Source organism: Rhipicephalus microplus, chromosome X, assembly GCF_043290135.1.
Source record: "Rhipicephalus microplus isolate Deutch F79 chromosome X, USDA_Rmic, whole genome shotgun sequence".
NCBI lineage: Eukaryota > Metazoa > Arthropoda > Arachnida > Ixodida > Ixodidae > Rhipicephalus > Rhipicephalus microplus.
This window is the reverse complement of record NC_134710.1, coordinates 453,938,566-453,963,952: the sequence shown is the minus strand read 5'-3', so window position 1 is coordinate 453,963,952 and position 25,387 is coordinate 453,938,566. Positions and strand designations below refer to the sequence as shown.

The 25,387-nt window shown below is 44.3% G+C and overlaps 1 protein-coding gene across 2 annotated transcripts in view; it reads left to right on the top strand.

Moving 5' to 3' along the window:
* The window catches only part of LOC142776641 (uncharacterized), a 65,749-nt gene extending 40,925 nt beyond the window's left edge, over positions 1-24,824 (top strand). For both annotated transcript variants that reach the window (XM_075880628.1, XM_075880629.1), the window contains exon 6: positions 24,474-24,824. The gene's annotated coding sequence lies outside the window, so the exon portion shown is untranslated. The remainder of the gene's footprint in view (positions 1-24,473) is intronic.
* The last annotated feature ends 563 nt before the right edge of the window (positions 24,825-25,387 follow it).

Below are 25,387 nucleotides of genomic sequence, written 5' to 3'. Positions count from 1 at the left end.
ATGCCGGGCATCACAGTGCTGTTGCTCGAAAGTTCGTGACCGGGCAAGTTGCCGTGCTTCTGCTTGCTGTGTAAAAACTTTCGCTTCCGTCTTATGAGTATCGTCTTCATGGGAAGCAATGCATATAACGTTGTTGTAATAGCTTCATGGCCGTAAACGATGCCTAATTGGGTCTGAGTGGTCTCGTTACGAGACCTGTTGTATGCTAATGTAACGTAGGGTAGAATGTCGTTCCAGTTTTTGTGTTCTCAACTTAAGTACATGCTGATCATGTTAGCCAGCGTTCAGCCAGCCCATTGTTTTTGGGATGGTATGCCATTGTCTGACTGTGAGGGGTACCACTTAGTCGCAGAATGATGTCAAAGAGCTTGACAATGAACGCAATAGTTTTGACGGTGATAACTACTGCAGGACCAAATTGTCTCAAAATGATGGATTTGATAAAGAATCGTCCCACTTCCGCTGGCGTTACCCGTCGCAGAGGTCCTGTCTCAACGCAACAGGTGAGCTAGTTGGTAGCATTGAATATCCACATGTTTTCGGTAGTAGATGTTTGAAAGAGGCCTTAAAAACTCATGCCATGTTTTGCAAAAACGGTGTCGGTGGCTATTAAAGAGTCTGCAACAGGCCAGAGTGCTTCACAGGCGGTAGCTTGCGGCACAGGCAGACTACACACGGTTGCACGAAACTTTTCATGACTGTGGCAAGTTTCAGCAAGAAGGAGGCCTGCCTCGTCCTTGCGAATGTCCGAGTGTAGCCTAAGTGACCGGTGGTTGGCCTGTTGTGGCAGACGTAGAGGATTTCACTTCAAAGTGCGAGGGAACGACGAGAAAATAGCTGCTGCCTCAATATGAGAAGTGCCTCTTGTAAAGTACCTCACTCCGCTAGCAGTATGACGCTCGCCCTCTTGCAAATAACTTCGGCGCGTGATAAGTTTGTTCTTCGAGATAATAAATCAGCGGCGAACGTTCTACGTTGTCCAACTGCTGGAGTGAAAAAAAACAAACGGCAGTGTCCAGAACGCCTAAAAGGCCGTGTCGTCATTGTCGTGGTATGCTGCGTCAACAGCAGACCGACAAAACAGTGGGCATTAGCATGTGGTCTACCCGAATTGTAGGAAACGATGTAGTCGAGTTCTTGGAGCCGAAGACTTCACATGCGAGGCGTCGGGATGCATTTTTCAGATCAACAAACCAGCAGAGTGAATCGTGAACGCTGAAAACTGTGAACGAGGGACGGTACAAATGTGAGCGATATTGGAGGACTTCCTCCTTGCGAGACATTTTTTGTCATTGTGTAGCTGGCTTCTCTTCGTGACAGTACCCAGCTCGCATTAGTGACCAGGTTTTCGGTGTTGTCCTGTCACTGTACGAGTACAGCAGAGTGAATGGCGACCGCTGAAAACTGTGAGCGAGAGATGGTACAACTGTGAGCAATATTGGAGGACTGCCCTCTTGCGAGACATTTTTTCTGTCATTGTGTAGATGGCTTCTCTTCGTGACAATGCCTAGCTAGCATTAGTGATAACCTTTTCGGTGTTGTCCTGTCACTTTAGGAGTACAGCTCTAAGCCCCACATTACTAGCGTCTGTGTGCAATATGGTCGGCATTACTTCTTCGAAGTCGGTGAGGACGGGAGGCGTTTGCGTGCTCTGATAGAGCTCGTGAAATCCTGGTTGTTGATCTTCGCCCCATGCGAGGGGGATATCTTCTCTTGTGAGGTGTTTCAATACCCATGTTACGCATGAGATACTGACAATAAATAGTCATCAACAGACACGAAGTCCTCTCCCTTCCCAAAAAAATGGCGTTCTGATTTTTGTCTGACAGGGTTGGGAAATTTGCCATGGCAACAAGCTTACCTGGATCAAATGGCATATTTTGGCTGCTGAACACGTCACCGATGAGCTCATGGAAGCCAAAACCACATTTTTTGGTTTCAGTGCAGGGTCGGCGAAACGTATTGAGTGAAAAACTTGTTCTAGCCTTCTTAAATGCTCCTCCAACGTTATAGTAAACACAACACGTAATCAAGGTGTACCAAGCAGGTATCCCACTTGAATCAGTCTCCCACTTGAACACAAAGTGAATGAAAGCGCCTGAAATGTGTAAAGTTCGTCGGGCGTGACAACGATAGCCTTCTATAGATCCTGTTATCCACTTCAATTTCCCATTAGCCATTGTAGCCAGCATTTTGTAACCAATCCAGGGAATTAGTGATACGTGGCAGCGCATAAACATCACTCTTTATGCTCTTCTTGAGCTACCGATAGTCGGCACACGAACCCAAGCTTCCATTTTTCTTTTAGAGACAAAGCTTTTTATGAGGACACTTAACCGGTTGTCAAGCGGCGTTCACAGTCGATCAATACTCTGTATCCCATCATCTGTTAGAGATGCCTAGAAACTTGAATTGGATGACGATATACTAGATGTCAAGGTACACTCTCCATTTCTAGTATCGTTTTTAAGAAAACGCTATCTCTGAGACATGCGTACAATATGGCGGTTGACTGAATGTTCGCTAGATCACGTTGGCGGTGCAGCTGATTTCTTCTTGGCTTCAGCGTGGGTTGCATGGGACTCAGTCGAGGCACCCGTTATCTCTGCTTCTCCTGGATTGTTGCTGCACGAGTGGGCTTGCCGGATCGTGCTGATCGACGGGCCATGGAACACGATGAGAGCCAGCTGCAGAAGGCCACTGCGGCTCGTGCAACTTGGCAGGATCCTGAGGTGTGGACGGACGAACAGACGGATAGATGCACAGATGGTCAGAATCACGGAGGGATGGACAAACACACGGATGAACTCATGGATGCTTCGCCCACTCAATGTTCACTCCGTGCATATGCTGTAATTTTTAGCGATTGCTACGGGTGATACCCAAAAGCTGTTGAATGGCCTAATAACGCAATCTTCCAGTGTCGTTTGCACTCGTTATTGAATTGCCTCGTGCTTCTTTGGAGTAACGTGAGACAGATTTTTCTGGTTGGGTCTGGCGTCGGAATTTTTCATGATGTGGTGCTTGGAGAGTGGTGTTCGACCAGCTCTTTAAGTGGAGGAGAAGCAGCCGTAGAACTTGTTTATCAGCTGATTACGGCGGTCTCACTGGTGGTTGATAACGTCAGACTTACGTAGTCAGGTATCAGTGTACAAAGACCAGGTGGTGCTGCTTTCTCCACGAGATGGAAATTTTCTATTCGCTCAACTTCGTTGCAGTAGGCAATTGCAGTGCCTCTGACAATGTGTCGATGTCTTTTGCCAAACTTTGACAACAGTACTTAAGCGCATCCGTTAATGACGATCATGACAGCCCTGGCGATAGAAATGCCACAAGTGAATGTGAGATCGCTGAGGCATTCAGTGATGCCAATTCCGCTTTCTTGGCTCTCGCAGTGCAGGGGTACAAGGGAGCAACTCTGTGGCACATATACGACGTCATCGCCAGTGATATATACATGAAGTCACTAATTTCTTCACGGTTAGGTGTGCCCGAGTTAGTAGCAAACCTGACATTTCTGGCACGGACGTAACTGACTGCTCCGTATTCTATATGGAAACCCACTGCGCACCGTAATTTAAGAAAGGACCCGTCCCCTACAAAGGACAATGTAGGGGAAGGGTAAACGGAAGTGCAGAAATTGAGTGAGGTTCCTAAAGAGCGCACTTGAACCCAGCGGGTGTTTGAGTCACGGAAACTGCTAATATGCTATAACTGCAAAAATGAAGCGCACATCGCGGTAACTTGTAAATAAGCGTTTGCTTTCGTAACAATCGAGGAGTAAAAAAGAAACATGCGGTTGTTAGAGCTGCTCTGCAGAAAATTAGTGTCAATGGGAAAACTTGTCGAGCCCTTGAGACTCAGTGGCAACCACGGACGTTTTGCATTCTTCGTTTGTGTCTCCAGATGACTTTACAAGAGAATGCGCGTGGAAGTCGCCGAGGAGCAGATTGCTTGCTTATCAATCGCTACAGCTGTCATTGAACGCTCTTTTAGCAAACATCGCACCGAAGCGGCTTTGTCTGCCACCATTTTCGATTGTTTTGCTAATTTTTAACAACTCTAAGCAGCTTCTCAAAAAGCAGGCTAAATTGTTGTTTTTCAACTTATAGTACATGACCCTCACGCGATTGCAAGCGCGGTAGCTTTCGCAGAATCTTGATCTCGTTCATTGTTGCAAAATACCACCTGCAAAAGCAGCCGACTTGCGTGACTTTGGCGGTGAGTCGACGAACCCTTGGATGGAAAACTGTCGATTTATTTATTTATTTATTTATTTATTTTCTCTCAAGCCCAAGGACATTACAGAAGGGAGTGGCGTTTCATGTAGGGGGAGCAATACAACAAAGAAATAAAGTACCACAGCAACAACAAGTAAACATGTACTCTTAACATCTGTTACATTGTTAATAATGCAGTACGGAAGCGTTCATTATCTTGAATGCCAGCAATTGGTCCGGGAAGGTGGTTCCGTTGGTTCGATGTACGAGAAACGAATGACTGAAAACAAGTATTAGTGAGGCACGTCATAATTCCTACTTTGTGAGAGTGGTCAGTGCGGGACTAAGCATACGAAGGTGGGGAAATGAGAGCTGTGTGTAGAACAGAGTTGTGGTAATAAATATTATGGAACAAGTAACGCCTACCGTGCTTGCGACGGGTAGCCAGATGAAGTGATTGTGAGGAGTTTTTCATGGATGCAACACTATCTGTTCTGCTGTAATTGTGAAGAATGAAACGAGGGGCGTTGCTCTAGACTAGTTCTAATGATTTAATCAGACTTTCAGAGCTGTGGTCTCAAATTGAAGCTGCGTATTACAGTTTTCATCTGACTAATGTTTTGTATAACAGTGTTTTAAATGAGACCGGTGCGGAACGAAAGTTGCGGCGTAAGCTGCCTAACACGCGATTAGCGCTGTTAATTAAATTCTCAACATGCCAAGACCAGGTTAGATCATCACAAGTATTGACTCCTAAATACCGATATGATGTAACGTTTTCGAGCAGCGTGTTATTTAGATAGCAGGCAGGAGAAGAAAACGTGGACCACGAAACATGCAAAACCTTGCATTTAGTAGTGTTAAGTTTCATTTGCCACTTCAAGCACCAATCGGATATGGCAGTGATTTCATTTTGCAATAAGTTGGTATGATTACTTCCTCAGTCTCGCGAAAAATAACACAGTCATCAGCAAATAGGTGGATGTTAGAGGAAAAACAATCTGGCAACACATAATTATGAATAAGAAAAAGAAGAGGACCGAGAATGGAGCCTTGGGGCACACCAGATAAAACGGGACTAAGTGAAGATTTATGGTCATTGCACGTTACAAACTGTGAACTGTTAAGAAGAAACTGCTTTCACCAGGCGAAAAAATTGGGATCAATGTTTAGTTTGCTAAGCTTGAAAAGTAGTAGTTTATTGCTTACGCTATTGAAAGCTTTAGCGAAGTCTAGAAAAAATGCAATCGGCACGTGAAGGACGATCTAAAATGACATGAAGTTGATGGGTAATGGTTACCAACTGTGGCACATATAAAAATGTTCTGAGAAAACCATGTTGTGCGCACAAAAAAAAATGAGTTAGAATCAAAAATCCTTGAAAGATGAGAAAACATTATATGTTGTAAATTTTAAACGGGACACTTGTCAATGATATGGGGCGATCCTTATAAGGAGACTCTTTGCTTCCAGATTTGTGAAGAGCGACCACCTTCCCGGCCTTCAGTCAGACGGTAATTCACGAGTATCCAGTGACTGTTGATAAAGTTTAGACAATTTTATTGATGAGTTACTAAGAGTGCTTTTCAAAAACTTTGTTTCGATTAGATCATATCCCGGACTACAAGAATGTTTTAAAGATTCAAATATTTTAGCAATGCCGGCTGAATCAATCATAATGGCATACATTGGTAAATAGTTATAGGAGGTTTCGCTGGGCAATGAAAAATCAAAAGGCACGACAAAGTTCAGGTTGAAAACATCATTTAACACATGAGGACACTAGGCATCAGGGACAAGACAACCATTAGAATCAACTAGGCGAGTAGAATTATCTTTGGTAGGTCTGACAACACGCCAAAATTTCTTTGGGTCAGTGATAAGCATGGAAGGTAATGTGTGCTGAAGGAAATTAAATTTAGCGCTTTTCAGTGCGCTTACGTAACAGGAGTCGGCAACTTTATATGAAGTAATGTGAATTTCGGAGGGAAACCGCTTCATTGCCCGGTAGAGCCGTTTTTTGCAATTGGACAGTCTCTTAGGGTAATGTTGAACCACGGCGCATTGAGGTTTGAAGGCAGCTTGCGTAAAGGGATGTATTTGTTTATCAGTTCATGAATATTTGATTTGAACAAATTCCAATTTACATCGACCGTGCGGTTATCTAATTTGTTCAAGAAAAGGCTAAGAAATCTCGACAGTCCGTTGTTAATGGCGTCAAAGTTAGCTTTATTGTAATAACGAATCAGCTTAGTGGTATTAGCCGATTTGGACATTGTAATGTTAATACCGAATGAAAGTAGCAAATGGTCACTTATGCCAGGTAGGTAAGAAACCTTTGACACAAGCTCCGGATGAGTTGTTAGAAAAAGATCAAGAGTATTCGCACTATCATTAGTAATTCTTGTTGGTTGAGTTACCATCTGCGACAAGGAAAAATTTGAACAAACACAAAGCAAATCAAGTTACTCTAGCCGCCTTAGCGGAAGTGAATGGCACCGTCTCTGTTGGCAGAGGAGACGAGGTGGCGCCGTTGCGCGAGAGGGGCGCTACGATCTCGCCCGTAGCGAAAGTTGGTGTGAGCGGTCGAGGGTTAATTGAGAAACGCTCATTTTAAAGCAGCGGGACGACCTCTCGTATAAAGCGATTATGTAAAGTGTAAAATTGAGAACAAACGAAAAGAATGTTTTTCATGAGAAAGCAGGGCTCGTGTATCGCAGCTAAAATAATGTGCAAGGTTGCAAGTATGAGCAGCTCTCTGTACCGCAAAGGTGTCGTTGCCAAACATTGTAACAGGCGCATGAAAACCCGTCGACAGGGCATCTCGGATTAAAAAAAAAGCAAGCCTTGAATTTCGCTTGAGTTCTATTGTCGAAATGCTGGAAGGATACCAAAAAATTTGTGCGCTTTTGCGACCTTGTGAGAGAGCTGGGAATTCCACGGACAAGTGGAAGGCACCCATGAAGTTTTTGCTAATTAACACAGAAACTTTTCGGCGTCTAAAATGTAACACTTTCAGGCCATTCCCAGAGCCAAGGCAAGGTTATTTATACACCATCACGGCCCTCTGTGTAGCCACAAAATTTACAGAAGCCATACCACTTGGGGAGTTCACATCTCCCAATGTCGTAGATGCTCTGCTTTCTATATTTGCACGTGTCGGATTTCCCACTGAAATTCAATGCGACAATGGTAGTGTCTTCACCAGCTGCTTTACCTCAACCTTTTTGGACAAATTCTGAATAAAATTAGAGCAAAGCTTTACCCATCATCCACAATATATACCGGTAGATCGTATGCATTTTGTTCTGAAACAGACCCTGAGAGCTCTTTGCTAACAGAACGAATACGACTAGGAATCCTGCATCCTTCCCGCTATGTTCGCTTTGAGATCAGCTCCCTATGAGAGCACTGGCTTTAGCCATGCAGAGCTCGTACATGGCCAGAGTTTAAGTACACCGTTGCGAATGCTACGTGAATCCTGGGAGATAATTGATGAGGACGGTAATGTAGTTACATATGTTCTCAACCTCCTTCAGAGGCTTGAAAAAGCACAAAACCTTGTGGAACGCGACATGAAGTCTGCACAAAGGTTGTCGAAGGAGTACTGCGACAAATAGGCAAAGAAACTTACCTTTGAAGTCGGAAGTCAGGTAATGCTGCTGCGGACATTTAAAAAAAAACAATGTTGAGAGTCGTTGTGAAGGGCCCGCTAAGGTAACATTGAAGCTTTCCGATGCCAACTATGATGTCGAATTAGGAAGGCGGTTTAACAAAACTTACCACATTAACTTGATGAAACCATACGTTCAACGTCAAGCGGTCGTCATTTTGCTTTTGAATGTTTTACAGGAAGAGCGATCACCAATTTTGACCTCAAAAGATGTAACCGAAAGGGGATCAGAGGTGATGTTGCACCAACTGAACTTGGCACCAAGGTTAAGTAAAGTCTTGAAGGAGGACTTGAGGAGGTTTGTTTCCGTGTTTGAAGACATATTCTGGGACTTGGGACCTTCCGAGAAAAACGACGGTGATTAAAACGATGTCGAGCTAACCTGTGAGGAACTAATGCCTAGCAAGCCTTACAACTGGTCCCCTGTGCAAAATCAGATAACGAAATAGGAGATTGGTAGAATGCTGGAGTTGGAGTCATATTACCTGGCGAGAATGACTATACTTCCCTTCTAATAGTAGTTTATCTGGTGCGAAAAGAACCCAGGCCATGCATCAATTATTGGCGTCTTAACGGCATAACTCAAGACCAAGTTTACCCGACACCAAACCCAGAAAATCTGTTTAATCCCACGTTAGGCCTCGTGCGAGGGTATTTGCAAGTCCCCGTTATGGAGTGTGCTAGCTGCTGTGCCGCACTTGTTTCCCTATTCGGAAATTATCAACTACTTAAGCTTAACATTGGATTGAAAATGCCCCCCTTTGTTTTTTGGCCAAATGAACCGCACTCCTGATGACCTCTACGAGTTCGCTCTGCCATATCTTTACGATATCAAAATCTTCTCAAACAGCCGAGAAGAACATGTCAAGCATTTATGAGCCGTGCTTAACACGTTGAAAGAAGCTAGTCTTACAGCGAAACCTGCTAAATGCCACCTAGGGTGCCGCGAGGTGTCTTACCTCTGACACGTTGTGGGTGTGGCCAGCGCAGACCTTCAGATAAACGCGTGGCTTCGTAGTCGCCGTTGTGAACTATTCACGACCAACCACAAAATCTTAGATAAGGGCATTCGTAGGCCTAGCTGAATATCATAAGCATTACGTGGAAAAGTACTCTGGCATTGCCACCACTCAAACGGATGCACTTCGAAAGTGCGAGCCGGTTAAATGGGGGTGGAACTAAGAAAAAGAAAAATTTTGTTGCAAGCTGAAATAATCCTGAAGCGAAAAGTCCGTTCCCGTTACAACCGACTTTTCTGAGGGCTTTGTCATTCAATGCGAAGCGTGTGATCGCGGCATGGGAGCTATATTGTGCCAGGAAGACAGCGCTGGTAACCAAGTGCCACTTTTGTATTTAAGCCGAACACTGAGCTGCAGGGAAGAGATATACGCTACCTCTGAGAAGAAATGCGCTTGCCTTGTTTCGGCCGTTAAAAAGCTGGCCTATTATGACCCCGCATTGAAGCTTGTGGTCGAAACGGACCACTGTCCTCTAACCTGCTTAAATAACAACTCGCCTAAAAGTGGCCGGTTATACTGAGATGGAGCACACTCTTAATCAGGTCCTGGCTAGCACACTTCTTGTTGGTGGGACGCTACAAAATTAAAAAAAAAGTCACGGCTGCAGGAGGCCACGCGGCAAGAGTTAGCCATGACATTGCGAAAAAAAAAGGGCGGAACCTCCGAGCACGCTTTCTAGCCGTCAGACTCTGCCCAGACGGCGCTGCAAGAAATGCCGCCACCAGCGCCCCCATCGCTACGCCAGCCGTAAATGGGTAGTGCACAGAGCGCCATCCGCAAGCATACGTGCAAAGACCCTCCTCTTTCGTTGGTCTTCAAACGCGGTGTCCTGAGAATTAAGGATCTGTCAAGTTTCTTCCTTCAATCTAACCTCGCTTCCTAATATTAGGAAGCTCTTTAAAACAAAATGCGGGCACAATTTAAAAGATGTTGAATCGATTTCGGGGTGCTGAAACTAGCAATTTAAGCATCGCATCAACTAGAGTTCGAGGCAAGCACTTCGACTTGCGTTCTGTAATGCCTAAATGTGTTAAATTTGGGCATACACATCATGTCAAAGCTATGAAGTGAATACACGAGCACTCTATCTTACAATGAATGGTACGAAGCTTGATTTATCTGGCACGAACGACCCTGGTGATTTTCGCGTTGCAGTTGCATTTTTCATCTCTTTCTCACTTATTTCTCGCTTATTTGACAGGAAGGACATGTTCAGTTTGAAATGTTTAGAACAAACGAGAACTTCTTTGCGATTGAAGTTCAGCTGCAATGTGTGCACGGCGCACCGCACCTGTACGGGTGTGTTCGCCAATGCACATTGCCGGCAATATCACAAGTGCGAGTGAGATTTTATTTCATTGCGCACTTATTGTGAGAAGAGTGTTGAGCTAATAATGGTTAAAAATAAAACAACCTCGTTTATGAGCGTCAGAGTTTTTTTTCTGAAGCACCATATAATATTTTGCCTCGAAGCAAACCGAATAGGCTAAGGGAGTCGACTACAGCAGCGTGGCAATGGCGGTGGCGGAGCTACTGGTGACGCTACCTAAAACACGGGGATGTTGTTTTGCGTATAAGTCTTGAACGCTGCGCGTATCATAACAACATCACTGCACTAATGCGTCATAACGTGAAACGGCTCGTCGATGCTTATGTAATTCCATGATTTTACTGTTCCCACCTTGGCGTGATGTGGTGCATTGGTCACCGTACGCGCTTGCTGACTGGACGTTCGCGAGTTCAAATACTCATGTGTTTATTGTGAATTTCCTGTGGTTTATTTCCGATTGAATAATGTGCGTATAGGTTACGGATGTCATAAAGCATGAACCTAATCCCCCAAACCCTGGTTGAAGCCCTGAAATATGTTCAAAAACTTTTTTGCCACTCCATACATTACTTATACCTAGTACAAGCAGTAATGGGGACGAACCGTACGCAGGAGACCTCTGCGGTCGGCCCTTTGGCTAGCCAGGAGTCGAGACGAAAAATCTTCGGCCTATTTCAGAGCCGCCTAGGAGATGGGCCACTGAGCAGAGATGCCGGCTACGGATTTTGCCGGCTAAACGAACCGTATATAGCCGTTAGATTTTTCGTCTCGCTTTCAGGCAATAGGCTGGTACTTTAAGCAGGAATTGATTGAGGTACTCCAACAGCACAACTTGGACCTTGTCTACAAGAAAAAAAAAGCTAAACACTAATGAAGACATATTGAGCCACGCGTTTTAGTCAGTACCATTTCTACCTTTTGGTCTTTCGCTGGCGAGTCGGGGCAAAATTTTGTCCTCACCGCGGCCTTAGCTGAGCGCTCCTGCCCAGGGTAATCTCAAGGGGTCAAATTTATGTTGCATTCTACTTCATTGCGTTGTCGTACGTGTAAGATTTTGTGTTCTAGTTTTAGGAGTTGTGTCCCACATGTGCCTCTTGATGTACAGGGAACGAAATCCCGACAGACACGTAGCTAGGTATACGTTGTACTGTATTGTGTCTGGTGTTCTGTCGGATAATCGAAGGCACTTGCTTGCGTCGAGTGTTGTCGTCGAATCATACTTGAGAAGTTGCAGAACCATCAACTAGTGTTGAAACCTGACATCACCAGAAGAGACGAGCAAAGCTAATCAACAAGTTTTGGCGGGTGGCCAGTGGAGCTGGGACCCTTCTTCAAAAATTGGGTCAGTTCCCAGAACTGAACCTAGAGCCACATTCTCCCCATGTTACTGGAGGTGATCCTTGAGGTTCGCGAGTGCGTACGAGTGCACTTTTTATCCGAGCCACGTGAAAGCAGCTCGTCTTTCCGGTGCACTGTCTGACGGTGGGGTGCTGGTAAGCCTTTTTGTCCAAAACAAACTTCATTGCTTCTCCAAAGGCAAGCAGCGTCAAAACAGCGAGCAAGCCCAGCTGACGCAATCACCGGCCAAGGGGTGTTGTAGGCGACGCGCGGGAAGCTCCCTCTACTAACGGGTTCAATTTTAGCCCGATGATGCAGTCGACATCATCCAGCCCAGCACGACTTCATCAAAGCGTGGCAATACCAATCGGCCCCCGCTGCAATTCAGCCAGCCCGCAACCAGTGGCGGTTCCTAATTGGAGGCTGCTGACACAAGGGCTCCCCAGGTCCTATAAAAAAACCGTCACGTGACGAGCATCAGCAGACGAGAGTGTCAGAGCAACCGAGAGTGTTGGAGAGCTTCCGAAAAAATCCCGGCTCCTTCTTGAACCTCAGTGTGAACTCCTTAAGCTGTCGGCCCCAGTGCGTATTATGTAACGCCTCTGTTTTTGCTGTGCATAATTGTTGTCTCAACTAAGTGTCGCTTCGTCCAATCTGTCTATCAGCTGTGCGCAGAAGGAGGCGCGAGCTGGGAAACGCGAATTCCAACAGTATGGGCAGCGGCTCGCTACGCAACACTGTACGATGTGTGAACACTTGGTTATCATATTATGCTCTTAACAATGGTATTGTCTACAAGAATGAAACGTGATCGACCGAATCATTGACTATGTGAAACACAGAGTCGAATACTTTAGCAAAAATTAGGATAAGATCTAATTGTTTATGACTAATATTGAACTAGACAGCATAATGTAATATTTCTGAAAGATGAGTAATTGTTCAGAGGTCGTTTCGAAAACAGTATTACATAAGATACAGGATATCTTTTTCCTGGGTGAACATTCGTGCTCCCTTATGTTATGTCCTAATATTTTTCATATATACTTAAGTTAGTGACAAAGAACGGTAGTTTGAAAGCACGGCTCAGGTGACTGTTTCATGTATTGGAAAAAATGCCGGTTTTTTATACCGTGAAGACAGTGTATGACTGCAGCAAATAATGAAACATTTTACGTAGATATTTGGTCACTCACTCAGTATTCTTTTGAGGAAATTCTTTAAAAAGTTTTCAGGATCAGGTGCTTCTCGGTATCAATACAGTCGACATCAATTTTCCAGAGCCTCAAGCAACCACAAAAATATCGGGGATTTCAAGCAGTCCGGAAAAACTAATGTACGCTAAAGCGCTCCTTTTTTACAGATATTTTTCGCTAATAGAATGTCACGACAGTAAAAGAAATTCTCGCTGCAAGCCAGCGAATTCATAACTCGGGGGCTCAGAAAGCAGCTGTTTATTCATCAAAAATCTAACAAGCCCGGCGATACCTCAATGATCAACACCATGGTCTAAAAAAGTCACTTATTTTCTTTGGCACGGCATTCCGTTTGCCCAAGATGATGTCTGTTCCAATTTCAGCTGACTTCATATTGTCGCTGTACACCGATGACACTGTCATCAGTGCTCGCGTCAACTCCGAGCACATTGACTTTGTATACACTCTTAAAAAATGGAGTGACGTTCTCTTTATTTAGGGAGGAACGGCGATGTCCCTAATGTTCGTCTTTAAATAGAGAAACATTGCTCCCTCATCCACGGAGAAACATGTTCCTCCCGATGAAAATCAACATGGCGGACCCCAGGTTAGCGAAGTGAGTAGGCTTAGCGAAAATTCTGGACTGATAAGGAGTACACGGCACTGAAAGTTACAAACAACGGTCCCGCTGAGCTTGATATCGAACGAAATGATTATAAAAACAAGCAGACGAACCTGTAGTGATGAAAACATCGCGAAAGAGAACAACGGAGCAAGTTGGTTTCGTTCGGCCAGTGAGGCGACGTTCACTCTGAAAAACACGGATGCTGCAGAGTCCTCACCCGAAGAGTGCATGCTAGGCTTGCTGTATTAATTTCTCGCAGATTCACATAGTGTAGCGACGTTATTCATGCGTTTACGGGGCCGCAGGTAACGAGATGTGCTTCCAAACCGTAGATTCAATCACAGCGAAACGATTCCGACTCAGTAGTACAGCTTTGATAGATGTTCAACGTTATATAAGTAGCGGGGGGTGTGAGAGCGTTATAGCCGTTAAATAGGTGGTAGTTTGCGCCATCTGGAGGAACTTAACGATACTAAAAAAAGGGTCGGCTGCGGCGACGTAAGTGGTCATACCCGCCATCACGGCTCCCTTGCGGATAGTTAACGCCTCAGCTCATTCAGGGCTACTCACTGACACCGAACGCCTAATATGTGCTGATGCAATACATATAGCTACATATGCATACACAATGACACATACTACACACAGTACGTATATAGGGTGAACTCAATGAACAAGAACACAATCAACCATTCACAACAGCGACACACACTTCAACGTGTTTACTCACACCTGAAACAAAAATGCACAAGCTTATATAGCGATGAATTTCGACTGACCATAGTGGAACAAGTTACAAGTAAGTTTTCTTACACTTTTTTCACGTTTTGTGGTAATAACACAACATGCGCACACGTAAATATGTCGTTTTTGATACTTAGACAAACGAAAGTTTATCAACTTTGCACAATAATGAAGGGTTTAACTACTAGAGCTTATCTGGTCTTCACGGAAGCGATTACTCTCAAACCATGCATAAAGTGTCCACGTCATTTCGAATGCTGCGTAATCTCTCGACCACTGCCACAGTTATTTTTTTTCTTGAAGGGTCCGAGAATGCAAACGCTTGCTGCGCGCTGGCCATTTCGGAGATCATGTCTTTTTTTTATTGTTTTTCTCGTTACTCCGAGAGGGCGCAGCATGCAGACCAGACTTAGTCTCCGTCGTGGTAGGTGTTCAGTGGTCACGTCGACCTCGTTTAGTTGTTTCGTGTTAACGTTTGCTTGTATTCTTTTTACCTGCTTACCACAAGTGGGACAGTTAGCCATGGATACAGTATGCCACTAGCCCTTCAATGACTATGTTTTTGATGCGGTAACGACGATCCTAGCATGTATACGTACGTTACAACGCGTGTCTTGCGAGAGAAATAAACGATGACCTCGGATCCGACGGTATTTTTTCGTGAGCTATGGCAGCGGCTGTTGGCGTCGCGGCAGCTACATTACTTTAGTGGAAGAACTATGGCTGCAGTGCGCAAATTTACTATAACGTTATAGCATGTTGTGCCTACATACTTTTCTGCCTCAGATGCCTCGCGTGATTCGCCTCGTGTGTCAATTTGCAGTCATAGTGCGTACCACAATTTTGTTGTTAGTGGTGCGGCTGTGGTGGTTATTACTCTACATTTAGAATACTCTTTTCACCAAGGTGAGTGAGTGTTAGTACTTACCTGCTCTGCACAGCTGTTACTAGAAGTGCATTTTGTGTTGAGTTTCTCACGACAAAGGAGCATCATGGAAGAGAACTGCTCACTGCAACATTATAGGATGTTACAGTGAGCATTGAGAATTATATAGTTTACTGACAGAAGTCATTGGTTTACTTTTCACAACAGTGTAGTTATGATGATGTTTAAAACGTTTCAGATAGTTGTAGCCTAGCCTGGCGAATAAACGCTCGGGGAAACTTCGCAGCCTGTTTCCTTTTGTGCTTTCACCTGCCGTTGAAGCATAGCCTTATGAGGTGTCATGTCACTATGCTGGAGGACGGAGGTTTGACTTCCGGCCACAGCGGTCGTATTCGAATGGGGGTAAACTGCAAAGAACATCCATATGGCAGTAGAGGCACGTATAACTGTATCATTTGTATATGATCATGCTTTCACGCATGGACTGTACAGTGGTATCAGGTTTCCTATAATGTTGCAGAAATTAAGTGTGATGCTTTTTATGCGCCTCGTTGAATTAATGAGTGCTGTTAGTGCCGCGCGAAACTAAAAATGCGTGGGCTTACCAATTATGTCGACAACAAAAAAAATTCCTTATTTCTGTACTCTCTAAGGTAATCGATAAAGCAGGACTGCTTGGGAAGCAGAGCTCCTTGTATTCGTGAAAAATTGATAGTATGAAACAACACGAGACACACATGGAAGTGTGTGGAGCATCGTGAGAGTGCCTGGTGACAAAAAAAGAGAAGCTTTTACTATACACCAATAAAAAAAAACGTCACTCCTGCATTGCTTACATCAATCTTAGGTAAAAGATTGCTCGCGACTGGCCGCGGACGGCTAGGCTCGGCGTGCGCATGCGCGCACGCAAGACCCCCGTGATTGAGGAGAAACTTGAACGCTGATGGAGGAACGTTGCTCTTTTGGTCCCTGCCGTGAGAAGAAGCGACGGGTAAAGCGCCCGAAATGGAGAATGTCTCTGCGCCGAAAGAGGAACGGAGCCCGTTTCTCCATTCTCGCTCCCACCCCCCCTTTTTTTAGAGTGTACACCCTGCATCTTTGATGTTGGTGTCGGAGTCGTCAGAATTCTCCACAAGTTGACGAATGATTTCGTCATCGGTCCGTTCCGTACAGAGCCCGAAGTCTTTTTGAGCATCGGCAAAGCCCTCTCAAAGGTTCTCCCAGCAGGAGTCGAAACGCCGGCAGCGCACATCCTCGAAGGCAACGTCCTCGGACGGAAGTTCATCACAGGCGCTGTCCACTCTGGGCAAAATGGCCATTCCGGCGTAGAGTGTGAAGCCCGCGTAGAATCATTTTTTTTTGTTGCAAGCCTACGAGGAGGGTTTGTGCACTTTGAAGGCGCCGACGAAGACGAAGGAGCAGTCGGCCCCATCGCTGTGAACAACGAATTCACTTGAAAAAAGCGCAGCTTCAAACAGCTAGAAACTCGGTGGATGCTGAAGATTAGGAAAAAAGAGTGCTCAATATATCGTGCAGCAGCACACAATCTACTGCAGAGCTGAAAGAAAAACTTGTGAACATACCATGACCTTCTCTATAAACATGAAGGTCGTGGAACTAATATGAAGTTTGACGACAAGTTTGAGTAAGCTACCGCTGGTAACGGATTGACGCGCAGTATAATGCGGCAATTGTGGTTACGAGGGTACGCCAGCCGCAGAATGGTGCGGCTGGTCACAAATGCGTTGCGAATACGGTGGCTTCCAAGTTTGAACCAAATTGGCGGCGTTAGCAGTGACTTTGAGTCTGCGATTAGCGGGCGAAAGTCCAGAAAATTGGATGGTGAAGGCTATAGAAGTCTGAAACTTCCGACTTTTTAATATATTTTTAACACATTGTATCTATGGCGAACTTAGCGGTGCCACAGGTGAGTCCAGGAAATCAGGCAAGTCTGTAATATTAGGCGTTCGAGAAAATACACGTCAACCGTACTTTGTTGTAGGCTATACACTCCTTGGTTGGCAACTGTCAGGTGTTTTATTAGAGATTGATTGGAAGATTTGACGCGTGCTATGTTTGCACCATCTGGAGGAGTATAATCTGCTTGAAAGCATTCATTTGAAGGAGTTGATAAGATCGTCGTTTCCGAAGAACGGGTGGCTTCGTAGGTTTGCTTTTGCTTGATTATTTTCTAATATTTTTGGGAGCGCTGGTCGAAATTGAAGAAAGTACCTTTCAGAAATATTTATTTCTGACATTTTTTAGTTTACGTCCCTTATAACCACCAGCTACTTTCAAATGATGGCTTCTTCAAATAGTTGGAATGGTGTTCAGTTTTTTTTATTTTTTGCCTTTCATTTTCAATGTATAACATCGCGCTTTATGGGTCATCTAGACACTCCGCCTTAATTTTGCGACTTTCGAGCACTTCGTTGCGATTGTTCACACATACACCACCTACACCATACCGGCTCCTTAGAATGAGTTTTGGAAGTTTTCTATTCGTTTATTTGCAATCCCAATCTCACGCTGCACCAGCGAAGCGTACAGGTAACGTCCGTCAGAGACCGCCAGGTCATGGCGGGCCGCCAGAACCAGAGAGCCTACTTAACAAGCCAAAGTCTTATCGCACCTGGTTGACCATTGTAATCTCCGACAACCACTAGTTTCCGGAGGGAATCAGTAAAACGTCAATTAGTCAGCAGTGTCTTCCTCTTTTATCTCTTGATATATGTTTTTCAGTATTATTGTAATCAATGGACATAAAAAATTCTCCCGCCTATGAGGTCGTCAGTGCTCTCCGATGGCCATGTCCCTGACTTCTGGCTCATGACGCCAATTTCTGAGCACGCGCCTGTCGCTGAAGGCTTGTGTGCATGCGTGTTTTATGAGGCAATGCCGTGAACTTGAATTGTTATACCCAACTTTAAAGTTTGTTAGTGGAGAGAAGAATAACCCCTTTTTAGACTGCTGCGCAGGTGCCAAAAGCTGGCATAAGGGTCTAAGTAGTGCATAATCAGGAGGTCATGCACAATAATAACAGTCCAGAGAGTTATATAACAGCACACAGGGAGCCATTGTCGATATTGACAAAGTGCATAGTGTGGGCAGGGGCGGACATTTACAAAATACTGATAGATAAAAGTGATGTGCACGTTAAATTCTTTATGCGCATCTGGATTTTTCAAAGTTATAAAGCTTTTTGCCGCTTAAACGATGCACCTCTCACAATAAAGTTATGGATGGGCTACTAAAACGTTCCAAGCAGCGTCGTCTAGTTTTGCTTCATAAACAAGACTAAAGTAAGGAGAACTAGATGACAGTGTCAATAACGTTTCAGCTTGCTTTAAAATATTCAGCAATATGTAACTGCATATTTTGCGTAGAAATGCAGCCTCAGAGGTCTCGAAATGGCACTGCATTGTAGGCAGTAACACAGAAACCACTGACCGCAGTCTAGTGAAACGTCGGCGTTGTTAAAGAAGTTACGAGAGCCAGATTATCGTTTGTAAGAGACTTCTATTTAATACAATTTGTAGTTTAGTGCCAGTAGATAGCGAAATTGAAGCATAAATCTATAGCGTAGCGTGGTATAGCGTAGTTACAGTTATCAATGTTAATTGATCAATTTTGGGGTCATGTTGAAACGCCAATCAAAACATTTTTTTCTTGGCTGCTAACGCTAGGAATGCTTTTCTCTTACCTGACGTGGACACGCTCAAAGCAGACACGTTCCGTTCTTCATTGTGCGCTGTCTCTCCCAAACGAAAGTGGCGTGTTCACTGTCATCGAAGCTTATGCTATATTAGTGCCCTACCGCTAAGTGGCGCTTAAGATAGCGTGCGCTGATCCTTTCCGGAAGTTTAAAGAGAAGTCTTGGTATTAAGGGGCATGGCAGGATTCCGCATGGGACTAATGCAATTTGAGACCATTGGTATATGGTTAAATGAGGTCTTCAAAATATGTGTTTATTGTCCTGCATACGGGGGGCTATTATAGACTATTTGTGGGGAACTCTGGCTTTAAAATATGTCAATTTGGTCTTAAAGGAACCGTGAGTTCTCGCCTAAATTGGAAGCATCCCAATACATCACCACGGCTTTATGTAGACTGATGCTGCATCTGACGTTCAACAAACAAGGTGATATTGGCAACAGGGGAAAAATATTGGCGGCGTGTGCTCAATACTCCTGGGACACCCGGTAGCGACTACTGTTAATCACCCCTCTTGCTCTGATCCCAGACTTCTTTCAAGGTGGTTTGTGGCTGCTAGCGCAAGAAATGCTTTTCTTTTACCTCAAGGTGTCACGCTTAAGGCCCACATGTTTAGTTCGTAACTGTTCGCTGGCACTACATTTTGAAAAAGACGTGTTCACTGTCAGTGAAACTTGTTGGCACGTTGTATCAGGCATTCCCAACTGTGCACTCTAAAAGCTAAGAGTGCTAGGCACTGTCTTTGGAAGAAGACTTTCTTGGCCCATATTTCATTTTCTTTTCCAGAGTAAATCACTTCTTGTTCAAGCAGAGTACAGTGATTCCGCCAAAACGGGTCAAAGCACTCACCTTCAAGAGAGTAACTAATACTGGTATCAAACGGGTACTTTTGATTGCAATCAGGGCGATCCGGATTGGTTTTGTTCCTCACGCGATCAAGTTTATGACCAGTGCTACATGAGCCAAGCTAACCTGAATTGAGCTTCAGTCAAGTACCAGCTGGTGACGCTTAGGTGCCGCAAAACATGTACCTGACAAAACTCGACGTACAATGTTTTTATAGAGCCGATTATCAACAATGCTATTCGTGCAAGAACCATTCGAACGTATAAAACTTCGCGTGCCAGTACCAAAGAAATTTCATAAATCCATCGTTCGATGGAGTTTTCTTCGCACTTGGCTGTATTGCTGTGTGATATTCTTAACCTTCGATTTATTTTTTGATGGCCCCCATACGTAGCCGTCCTGTCGCAGTGAAGCGTCAATTTAGTTGCACGAGCCAGAGTTTCACTTGTAGCACCTCAAGTCTTTCAGTCGCTGTCACCCATGGCAAATTACTGTAAAAGTCTCTTAATTTGACCAGGTAGTATGCATATGTTGTGGCGTAGTCAGAAGGCATGCGACAATCATAATCAGTTTGCTTCGAGGTGCTCTAAGAGATTCAACGGCATGAGGGGTGAACTAAGCGCGGAAGGCAATGGTCGGCTGCTTGTCGTCTGCTTCTCCCGTACCTACATGCGGTCAATACGAACCTTAAGCAATGCAATAAAACAGATATTGTTGCAATTGAAACAGTTTAGAATTTGCTTTTTACATAAACATCGATGTGTTTGTGAGTGCTTTTATTGAACTATGCTCAAGTTTCTTGTTTATTGTGCTTTCAACAACCTTGACCAGGGGGTGCAGACGAGAGCAAAATCGCGATTTCTCATGCAAGTGTCTCTCATGCAGATATCTTATGCAGATCCCGATGCAATATCTTTGATCCCTACCACGCCTGATCGTGATTAAATGTGATCATGTCGCAGCACCTATTCCGGATTATGGTTAATCCGGACTGACATTGATCGCAAATAAAAGTACACGAGTGACAGCGGTATAATGCTGCCCGAAGCAGAGTATCACGACCTCACCGAAGAGAGTTGTAGTACATGTCAACAAAAAAATAGCACAACTTGAGGCAAAATTGCGCTGTTTATTTACTTGTGATGAATCTCCACGCGCCCGCATTGTAAGGATCGCTAAATACGAGCACAACTAAAAACGTAACATGGGAAAACGTTTGATTGAGTGGGATATCCTGACGCACTGCACGTGGCGAACCCGACACAATAACCGCTACACCACACTGATTTTTTTCTTTAATGCAGTGCTTCAACAATTTTAAGCACAACAAATTTTCTACAGTTATTTTATGTACAACATCGATTTTTTATTTATGCAGTGTTTCAAATATTTTAACGAAAACAAATTTTCTACAGCTATTTTATAAACAACATTGATTTCATGCTTGGTACGCAATCGGGCATATCATTTTGAAATTTTGCAGTTTTAGAAACGAAGTTGAGGACCTTTGAAAGCATTCCATAACTCGGGGAGCATCAACATCAGCATGAAGTGTTTTAATGCACGGCCACCAAATACTATGCATGCCAATAGCATGATGTTGTTGTACGGAAATCTATCCTCATTATGAATGGCGAGGTACCTTATTCCCTGTGCATCCAGCGTGAAATTTTTCTTTAGTGCTTTTCGCAGGACATCTCAGAAGAACACCGTGTTCCAAGAATCAAGGAAAACATGCTCAAATTTTTCGGACATCCGGCACAAAAAGTAGCGATCACCCCTCATAACGAATAAACCTTTCCTAAACGTCTACGTCTCAAGAGGCAAAACACCGGCATCAAGCTTGAAGAAGAATGTCTTGATCACTGGATGCACAAGCATGCGTGCGACACGCTTTAACTCTTTGCTTTATGCTCCAGCAGAATACTGTGTGCGGTATAGTGAAAGGGTAAGAACCAAGTCGTATGAATCTTTATACAGTTTTGTGGGGGAAGTAGTGTTCAGATATTTAAAAGAAAAACGTGCCTTCAGGAAGCGAAAGGACACAATGATTTCCTCAAAGTAGTTTTGTGTTCTACCATCCAATCAGCCGAAGACACAACAAACTCGGGCAAAGTACCAGCCCATCGCATTTGACAGACAGTGTGCGAAAAGGGTCCTGAACATCACGAAGGTACCAGAAACGTTTCACAATCTGTTGCAAAAACATGTGCTACCAACTCAGACCACGATTACGCGCAAGACGAAACAAGTTCATGCGTCTTGTTTTCTACAACGAGAAGCCCTATATAAAGACGCCAATATTATGATGAAATTTCTGCTCATTCGCTCGAGAGTAGTGAAATACTTGCAAAACATACCACAACTTCATATTCAAAAAAACAGGTTGCCAATGGTCGTGCCATAAAATTAAATGAATCCCTATCATTGCATTTTTCTATCTTTTCACGATTTTTAACTGCCTGTCTGCGCCAGTAAAGATCACTGTCACTGTAGTTTTTCAAGGGTACGCCCAAGCATTTTACCGGTGTTGTCACCCATAGTTCGCTGTGAGTTCCTAATTTCATTCCCAATAACCGAGACACTTTGTCAGTTCACTACACGGCCACTAATCTGACAAAAACGTTTTGCTATGTTGACTACATCTGCGATACTTTCAAGGTTTTTACAAAAGATAGCTATGAAATCCGTGTAGGTCAACAGGCGCACTTCACGTGCATGAAGTTGAAACCCTTTTTAATGTTGCTGCGTATTAAACTTAGTAGAGGCTTTTAACACAAAGCAGAAAAGGAGAGGAAAGAGAGGGCACCTTTGGCGCACGATTCATTCAAGCTCTATTGATTTACCCAACTACTTGCTAATAATCAGGCGAGTGGTACATCCTGTGTATGCAATAATACGGTTATTACAAGATTGTGCGGCACTGGATCGACGCTTCCTCCAAGTCAATCTGAAGCATAGCGACCACAGAGCCATTGAATATCACTACATTCTAACACGCATCTCGCTGTATGAATGTTCATAAATATGTCCCTTCCTTTTATTACATAAGTTTGATGCGGGCCTACTGTTTCGTTTAGTACGCTTTGCAACCTACTAGCCATAATCTTCATTAAGATCTTGTATATAGTCTACGCTTGGTCAGACAGATCGGCCTATGGGCTGAGACCTGTAGATGTTTTCTTGAATCATCTGTTTCAGGTATCAGAATAGTATAGAAGGACAGTAATGATAGAGGCAGTGATTTTACTTTCAAAGCGTCATTCACTTTATACGCCAAAATGAGAGACAACTCTTGCTCAAAAGGCTTGTGAAAAGCAGCACTTAGGCCGTCCGCACCTGGAGATTGCTTGCCGTTGAGTTCGTCAATATATATCTCTCCTTCTCTCCCCGAAACTGAAAGTTTGAATCTATCTTTAATTTATTCGCCTTATTGCGGCATATACATCAAGAAATCAATCGTGAAGAGAACCTGATCTGCAGCGCCTATTGTAAATAGTTTCTGCAGTGCTGACGAAGAACGTGTGCGATGTTCTCCTTGGCATTTGCTGCCACGCCGTCATACACAATTTCTGTTATTGAACTACGTTGCGCGCAACTATTTTCTATACACAGACTGCGTTTCGTGGGGATATCAGCGAATGCTGATTTTTTTTGTTCGTGCCTTAATTATTGCGCCATGAAAGTTTTTGTTATATAAAAGCTCCAATTTTTCTTTCTCCTCACGAATATCTTGCTTGAACTTGCCCATTTATTTGCTCTCTTCTAAGAAAAGAGTTCCCCAAACAAAAAAACAGCTCATTATTGCGTCTTTCATGCTTAAGAATGCTGCACCTCTCTATTGCTTTCAGTTCCATTTCATGTTCAAACGTTTCTCACATTTGTCCAGCTTTAGAGCTGTTGTCACCATTATGCTTTTATATAGAATATAACTCTATAGTTTGGAAAACATCATCGTCAATGAGTTCATTATTCCTCTCCCATCAATGCCAATTGAACTTTATTTTTCTTCCTTTTCTGCTGCCTGTGGTAAACAATACCGAACAATGGCCGCACATGCAATAATCATTGCACAGCGGTACAATATCAAGCGACACATGTGCGCGATTTAAGCGAGCAAGACTTAACCTCTGAAATGCGTGACTCGGACACCATGGCCACTGGAAATGCTTTCCTCAGAATCCTCAAGAGTGTAGACGTTAATTATGGCTGCTAACTTAATAGTACTTGACTCTCAATAAGGCGTATTACACGTTCTGTGTCAAACCAAACGAACACAATGAAAATCTCTGGGGATGATGAGAAGGCAGTCAGTGTTGTAAAATAGACTATTTCACAGATAAAAATCTTGGCGTTGTGCCCCGTCTGTTGGGGCATACAGATAGACTACTCATTCACTGCCAGAGAGTACAAAGTCGCAGATCAAGAGGTGGCCTGAATCACAGTTTATAGCCAAGTGTATAACAGCTCCCCGAGAGTTACTAAAAAGAAGCAGGCGCCCTACGGACAAACCGTCAGCATTACTGACACTTACAATATACCACCCCGAAAAAGAGCCTACAATGTTATCAGTATTGTCCACCCGTTCAACTTTTGTTTCCTTAACTGCTAGTATATCTAATTCATTCTCTGTCACAATACGAAAAAACTGATATTGCCCTCTTTTATTCACAAATCTATGAACATTGACAGCGCCAACACGCAGGAACCTTTCCAATCAAATAGTTCTGCCGCCGCCCGAGACCAACGGCAAGACGCCCTGGTCATACATATTGCCCCCCTTCTCACATTCCATTATGGCGGCTAGAAGTTAGCACCCACAACGTTCTTGATAAGGACGGTGCACGCACGCGAGCATCATTGCGTGCTTTCTTCTTTGCAGTAACGCCCCCAGATGCTTCGATGTGCCTCAGACGCTGCGCTGCGACACGGTAATCACATCGTCATGGCGACTCTTTGTAGGAGCTGTCTCCCCATCAATCTCTACTTCAGCAGCCTCGGAGACCGCTAGTTTGGCGCCCGCACCCGCTGAAACCTGGGAGACGCAACGCTTTTCCCGCTGCTTTTTGCCGGATTCCTTTCCCGAGTGCTCCCCGTCAACGCCGTCCGCAGTCGCTGTCACCGGCTTTTGGCGTGCGCCGTCAACCGCGTCGACCACCGTTGCCACTTGATTCCCAGAGACGCTGTTGTCTTTTGGATCACCTTGACCGTTTTCTTCATTAAAATATGTCATTGTCTGTACCATCTGTTCGGCCTCTTTCTCATTCATGATGAGTTCGTTCGCTTTGGTGTGGAGCTGCAGGCCATCACACCACACTGGCGTAGCTTCATGTGCATGCCTCCAGAAAGTGGTCAAAGATATGACACTCAGTGCATCTCGAACCCTGCAGGCACACCGGATATGGCTCGTGTGCTTGCATCGAAAGCACAGCGGTGCTCGACCTGGCACAACAATAAGCGCTGTGCCACTGTCAATCCGTATTCGATGCGGTATGTCGTCCAGCGAAGCACCTTCTTTAAGCAACATCTTCACAAATTTTTTCAAGCAATCAGCACGCTCTAAGCCTTCAAACGCCGTGTGAATGCTATCATTAGTAACATCCAAAGTCACCAAGTATAACTTCATACGCACCTTTTGTGTGTGAGCACCAGTAACGATGCACAGTTGGTCTTTCACAACCAAACGTCTACCATCCACAAGCTTTGTTTACAGCGAAAACTGCTATGAGATCAGAACACGGATCACGAGCGGCACCGTAGTTTTCCGTAAAAAGGTTTGCAAGAAATTTAAAAAAA